Raw genomic sequence first — 6,311 nt, 5'->3', positions numbered from 1 at the left:
GTATGCCACCATACACGGCAGCTACACCGGCTCCAATTGTCATGAAAATAAATGTAGGTCCTCTGTGTTATAGGTTTTTGGGTTAGATAGCGTTATTTATAAATGTGTCGTAACCCTCCACCTTCCGACACGGCCAAACAGTAAAACGTGTCACGTTTACAAAGGACTTATTTAGCCGCCAGATATCTCACTTCTTTAGCTAAAGAAGTGAATTGTTTTGTCCTTTGTAAACGTGACGCATTTTTTACTGTTTGGCCGTGTCGGGTGGTGGAGGGTTACGACACATTTATAAATAACGCGATCTAACCCAAAAACCTATATGAATAATATTGGTCGCGAAAGCCTACGTGTTAAACTCTCTATGTACTAATGGTATATCAAAGCACGTCATCTGATGTAAAGTTAAAATGAGATCAGCTGGTGGTTTTACAGCTTTTTGATATCACTGCTAAAATGTCAGGCCCGAGCATTACATCAGCTCCTAAACTGAAGACATGGTGTGTTAATATAGCCACATTACAATGACAGGAGATGAGCAAACGAAGCTGATTTACTGGGACTTTGAACCGAGGTGTGGGGAGGCGGGGGGGCATTGAAATGAAACCGTTGAAGGAGACTTCACGATTCCAGGAAGAGACGCTACTTTAGGGGAGAGTGTGGATTTTTCCCATGACTCATTCCTGAGTCAGAGCACACTTGCAGAGAGCAGCAAGGGCGGAGCGGGTTATAGCCTTTATAAAGCCTCTCCGCCTCACTTCACTTCCTCTCACTGAGCCGGCCTCGATCTCTGGGATCTTTTGATCAAAACTTCACGGTTCAAAGATGTTTAATATATCGTGTTTAATAGATCATTCCTAAGCTAACGAAGCAGGTGGGTGCCTATCGATTTTTGTTCAGCAGCACGTGAGACTTTTGTTAAACGTGCTCGGATCTCAGGAATTCGTTTACTACAACTTTGTATTTGAATAACGATCGCCTAACATTTCGCTTTTAGCGGTAAACTTGTCCTGGTTGTGTGCAGCTGCTTGAGAAAGTTGACCACGATTCATATTCCGCGTTCTCTAAAAAATAATCGTAATATCATCTCGCGATGCTTTTATGTACAGTACGATAATGCAATTGTGGATTTCCGGTGATGTAAAATAAGCCCACTTAACCGGTGTGAGTGGCTTGTCTCGGGGTTGGGCAATGTGACACTGAGTGACTCGCTTCAACGTGGCAGTCCACTCGGCCAACATGCAAGCTGCCGCAACACTTTAATGGACTTTCAGAGGATTAGATTGCATATTAACTCAGAATACAAATCAGCAAAGTGCCTCTGCGTGTGTGTATTGATTAGAGCAATCCAAGTCCAACGTCATGATCATCTTAATGGTTAGCCCTATAGGTTTATCTTGAAAGTGTTTTATATATGTAAATGTATACAGAACTTTACTTGTATACATATGTATGTTTCTAACTTATACAATGTTGTATATAAGCGTAAATATCCGCCCAGCCACGTGAAAATGTGTTTGTCTTAAGTCTTCAGCATATGTGCTAACTAAATCTGTTACAATCAGTATCTGTTATAAGTAGCAAACTATATATGTACAATTGAAAGCTTTCGAGACTGCAGGGATTCATATTCTTGGTTCTTTCGGTAAAGAACCAAGAATATATATGTACAGTCAAATGTAAATAATAGTAAGACTATACCCTTATTTCACGCTTATAAGTAAATTAAAATACTGTATATCTGAATTGTATATTACGCGGTCAAATGTCTGTGTTTCATGCATTGAAGTGTACACACTACGTAACTATTCGCACAAATTGCAGGTAAGACCTAATTTTATTATTTCTTGGCTTTTCAGCTTGAACAGTTATACAAATTATATTATCATCTGAAGTTCCACATACACTTACTGCGCATACAACAATTTAAGGGAAATTCCAGCTGATGCGGTGTAACGGTCGTGCAGTGAGCGGTGGTGTCATCTGACGAGAAACGGGATGATTACTCAGAGGCACCGGCACGAAACGATAAAAAAAACTCTCTACAATACAATATTCGGCCAGGAGATGCCATGCGCGAGCTGCGTGGAGCTCCATGCTAGACATCAAACCTAACCCAGCCTTTGATCTGTAGCCGCGGGTGGCGGGACCGTCGTGGGTCTTGCATCTTTTCATTCATAGAACCTTGGTGGTGTTCACGAGTAAAGCAAAAGTGCTCGCGATCGAACAAAGACGGTCACTGCATCGCGCGCTTTCAGATGCGCTTCTGCGGCCGTCTGGAACGCGCTTCCTTCCGATATTAGGAAGCTATTGGAGCTAATAGGTTAGATTTGAAAACTCGTGTCTTTAGAACTGCTTTTGTGTTGATTTTGTTGTCCTTCCCCCGCACCTCTGATTAGCACGGTTAGCTACGTACGGTGCGAAAGAGGTTCAGCACACGTACAAAAGTGGAGAAATCTGAATAAGAACAAGTAAATCCAGGGACAAACGTCAGTTCGAGGACAATGATATTGACTTGTCAAGGAAGGCAAGTGAAGCTGGCCAGGAGATGGTCAGAACCGTGTGGGCAGCCGGCCAAACAGGACGGAATTAACACGCAGAAGAGGAGGTGACGGCCGCGATGGAGATGGAACGCAGGAGCGAGATGGATTGTGGCATCACGTGAGCCGCCGTGAGGTTTTGACGGCGATAGATAGCACTGCACGCGCGTTGATGATGTTGCAAATGACGACGCGGTGCGTTTGCGTTGAGCGCCTCGACTCAGGCGGTCGCGAACTCCACAACGTGGAGCCGGCGCGTCGTCTCTCTGTAGAAATGCTTCCAGTGACTGTGTCTGGAAAAGCCCTCGCGATGCCACGTTTGCTGGAAGCAAGTCTATATGGAGATGGAAGCGTGCGCAATTATCGCCAACTCACTACCTCGGGCGTCGCTTACCCTGCCTGCTTTGCCAAAGCCACTCGTCCCGTCACCGAGAAACGAACTCATTGCACCCGTATTCTCGGGACCCATTATATATAAGATGCACTTGTAACCCTTGTAGTGCGATTTAAAGGAGGACACGGTGAGTATGCGGGCAACGTGCCAGATTTTTATGCAGTTGTTACGTTGATTTTGTTTTGAAATGTGACAAAGGAGAGTTCAAGGTCGTCTTATTTGCAAGAGCGAACTGGGTCACCAAAATATTCTGGCGAGGTGGGTATGACGTGGATTTTGTTTTAATCTGTATGTGCGGAGCTTCTGGGTAAGGGTTTAATACAGGGTGCATCCGTTTCCTCTCCTGATGCTGCTACCATATCCTCCAGATCATAAGACGCTCCAGTAAGACAGCACGCCAAACTTTATAAGACATACCCCCAATTTTTGGTTTAAAATAGGGGTATAAGTGCGTCTCGTAATCCAGAGAACGTGGTAACAGCAGCAGCACATGGCAATATTATTTCGTAAAGCACTGTGGATATGTAATGTGTCAAATTATAATTTACGAAATGTGTTATTGGTAAAGTTTTTAAGTAAATTAAGTTTATCTGTAAAACGTGTTTTTTTTGTAATGGAATGCTTACATAATGTATTTCAAGACGTTCTAACTAATCTTGAACATGTAAGTTTGTGTTTGGTTCTGTATTGCTTTTTCCATTGAACCGGGTCCCATGTTTTATGTGCAGTGCTCTTGCCAATAATAGTCTGGAAATACAGCAGCTTATGTTTAACAAGTCTGATTGCTGATGAAATCCAGAAATTCGAATCTGGTCCAACATTTGCCTGTATAAACAAATACTGCTTTATAACATTAGTCTGGAATTAAGCCAATAAGCCAAAGGAGTAACATTTTTATTTGGAGACAAACACATTCCTGCGGAGGGAGCTGGTAGGAACGTTGGGTTGCTCGGTCAGTGGCCAGGGTCAACGGCGGCGTGGTGGATTCCGCAAATATGCCCGACTGTGAGGGCGGGCACAAGCCGGCGTGAGTAGGTTCAACGTTGAGTTGTATAATGGCACCACGGGGTGACCAGCCCCTCCCCACCCAGCCCCGCCCCACCCAGCCCCCACCCAGCCCCACCCTCCCCACCCAGCCCCTCCCCACCCTCCCCACCCAGCCCTTCCACACCCTCCCCACCCAGCCCCTCCCTGCACGACAGACGGACGGACACAATAATCCCCTGTGGGCTGGTGTAACCAGAGGTTCCTTCCAGGATAACGGAGCTCTGCTTATACAATACATACGTTTAGCCCATATATTTTACCCATAATGCTCCAATGGGAATTAATTTGAAGAAGATACACATCTCATCACTAATTTTCTGGAGGTTTTTCTTCGTGCCTCGAAAAATAAAAAAATAAACCGCAAAGATGCAACCCAAAACAATAATATATTGAAGTAGATACTCGCTTAGGATTTGAGAAAAGAAAGTTCAGGTGAACTTTCAGGAGGGATACAATTTTACTGTGACGTGTGTACATTTTGAATACATTAGCATTGTTGTGCCCAAAGCCTTAATGAAAATTGTATCAATTAACAAGGATTAGTATTATCCTCTTACACCAAGCTTCGGTGTGGAGTTATTAAAAATGTGTTTTTTATTGTATTTCTGAGCATGTATTAATAAAATAAAAAAAAACTGACTTGTGTCAGTCCACTCGATGCCGGTAGTCGAGGTTGTTTGACCATGTATGTATGTATGTCGAACTTCTTTCGCACCGTACTTCACACATGCTGGTCAGTGCGGGTTGGTGAAAAGCAGGGACCCAGGCGAACCGGTTCCGATAGCGTCTCACGACTAATGCTATCCGTGTCCAGGTTCCATAAGTGCACTCCACCACCGCCACTCTCCACAGAAGATGATATGCTAGCAGGTCGTTGATCACATTACATGCTCCATTTGTTGTGTGAATGCATCATCTATAGGTGAGTGAACGCTTGCGTGGTTAGAAGTCACAATCGAGTGGTATAAATTATCATTTAACTAATTGCAGTGCTAATTAAGCAATGACTTTGCTCTGTTGTGGCTAATGACGTACTGTATTGAAACGACCTTCCAGATGGAGATGGCAGAAGTTTGGAACGGTTCCTTGATTCATATTGGCAAGAGTGTGAGAGAGGGTGTGAAAGATGAGATTGTGAGAGAGAGTGTGAGCGTGTGAGAGTCTGAGAGAGAGTGTGAGAGTGTGAGAAAGAGATCGTGAGAGAGTGTGTGAGTGCGAGAGAGTGTAAGAGAGAATGTGAGAGATAGTGTGAGAGTGTGAAAGAGTGTGAGAGAGAGTGTTATAGAGTGTGAGAGAGTGTGAGAGATGTGAGAAAGTGTGAGAGATGTGAGAGAGTGTGGTGGTTGTCATCGCGCACGCCACGGTGACGAGCGAGCGCTTCAGAAGGTGAACACGAGGGTGCCGTCCACGCTGGTACAGAGAGGGGCTTTTCCGGCCCCCCCAGCGTTCGAAAAAGACGCGCACATCACCGCCATGTGTGTGGTACGCGTGCTCCAGCCGGAGCCGCGCTTTTAGCAGGCCCCTGAACACTGGAAGCACGGAGCAGCCGTCAGTGTCACCTTCCAGCATCTTTTTCCTCGTTCTGTACACCGCCAACTTCGCCTGAGCACAGGCGAAGTTGGCGAGGTCATGGCGCTTGTTAGCCAGGTCAGGCGCCCCATATACGAAGCTGCTGTTGTAAAAGGGCACCCCCAGTTTCCCTAAGATGTCCCCCAAAAGGCAGAACATTGGTTTGAGGAGCTGGCAGCGTAAGTACTGGTGGGGCAGATCCTCCCTGGCACCGCAGGAAATGCACAAGTCTGTTACCCCTGGCGAGATTCGGCTGAGCCACACGGCCGATGGCAACGTGCAGTGTGCCAATCTTCACTGGAGGTCACCGCAGCGTTTGGCTACGGGGGAGACTTGTACATTTGTTTCCACTGGGGGGCGGCCGCAATGAGGGGGGAGAAATGGTCTCTCCATTTAGTGTCCGGTAGGTCGGCCAGGTCCCGGGAATGTAGCGCCTTGACGCAGCCACGTGTAGAGCGCCTTGACACAGCACGTGTAGAGCGCCTTGACACAGCACGTGTAGAGCGCCTTGACACAGCACGTGTAGAGCGCCTTGACACAGCACGTGCAGAGCGCCTTTACGCAGCACGTGTAGAGCGCTCTGTTCGGGGCGCTCTTCAGGGGCACGTTCCTGCAGCCTCGGAGCTTCAGTAGCTTGCCGGAGTCGCTGCGGCCGGGGGGCTGCACGCAGGAGACACACAACTCGGGGAAGGAGGAGGTGGGGGAGGGTCACCACCACCATCCCCCAGCACCTCCAGCTTCAGGCGCAGCTCCTTCGTGGCGCG

The sequence above is a fragment of the Lethenteron reissneri genome, chromosome 26 (assembly GCF_015708825.2).
Source record: "Lethenteron reissneri isolate LAM-NWPU_2019-01 chromosome 26, ASM1570882v1, whole genome shotgun sequence".
In the NCBI taxonomy this organism is placed as follows: domain Eukaryota; kingdom Metazoa; phylum Chordata; class Hyperoartia; order Petromyzontiformes; family Petromyzontidae; genus Lethenteron; species Lethenteron reissneri.
This window is presented reverse-complemented; position numbering follows the sequence as displayed.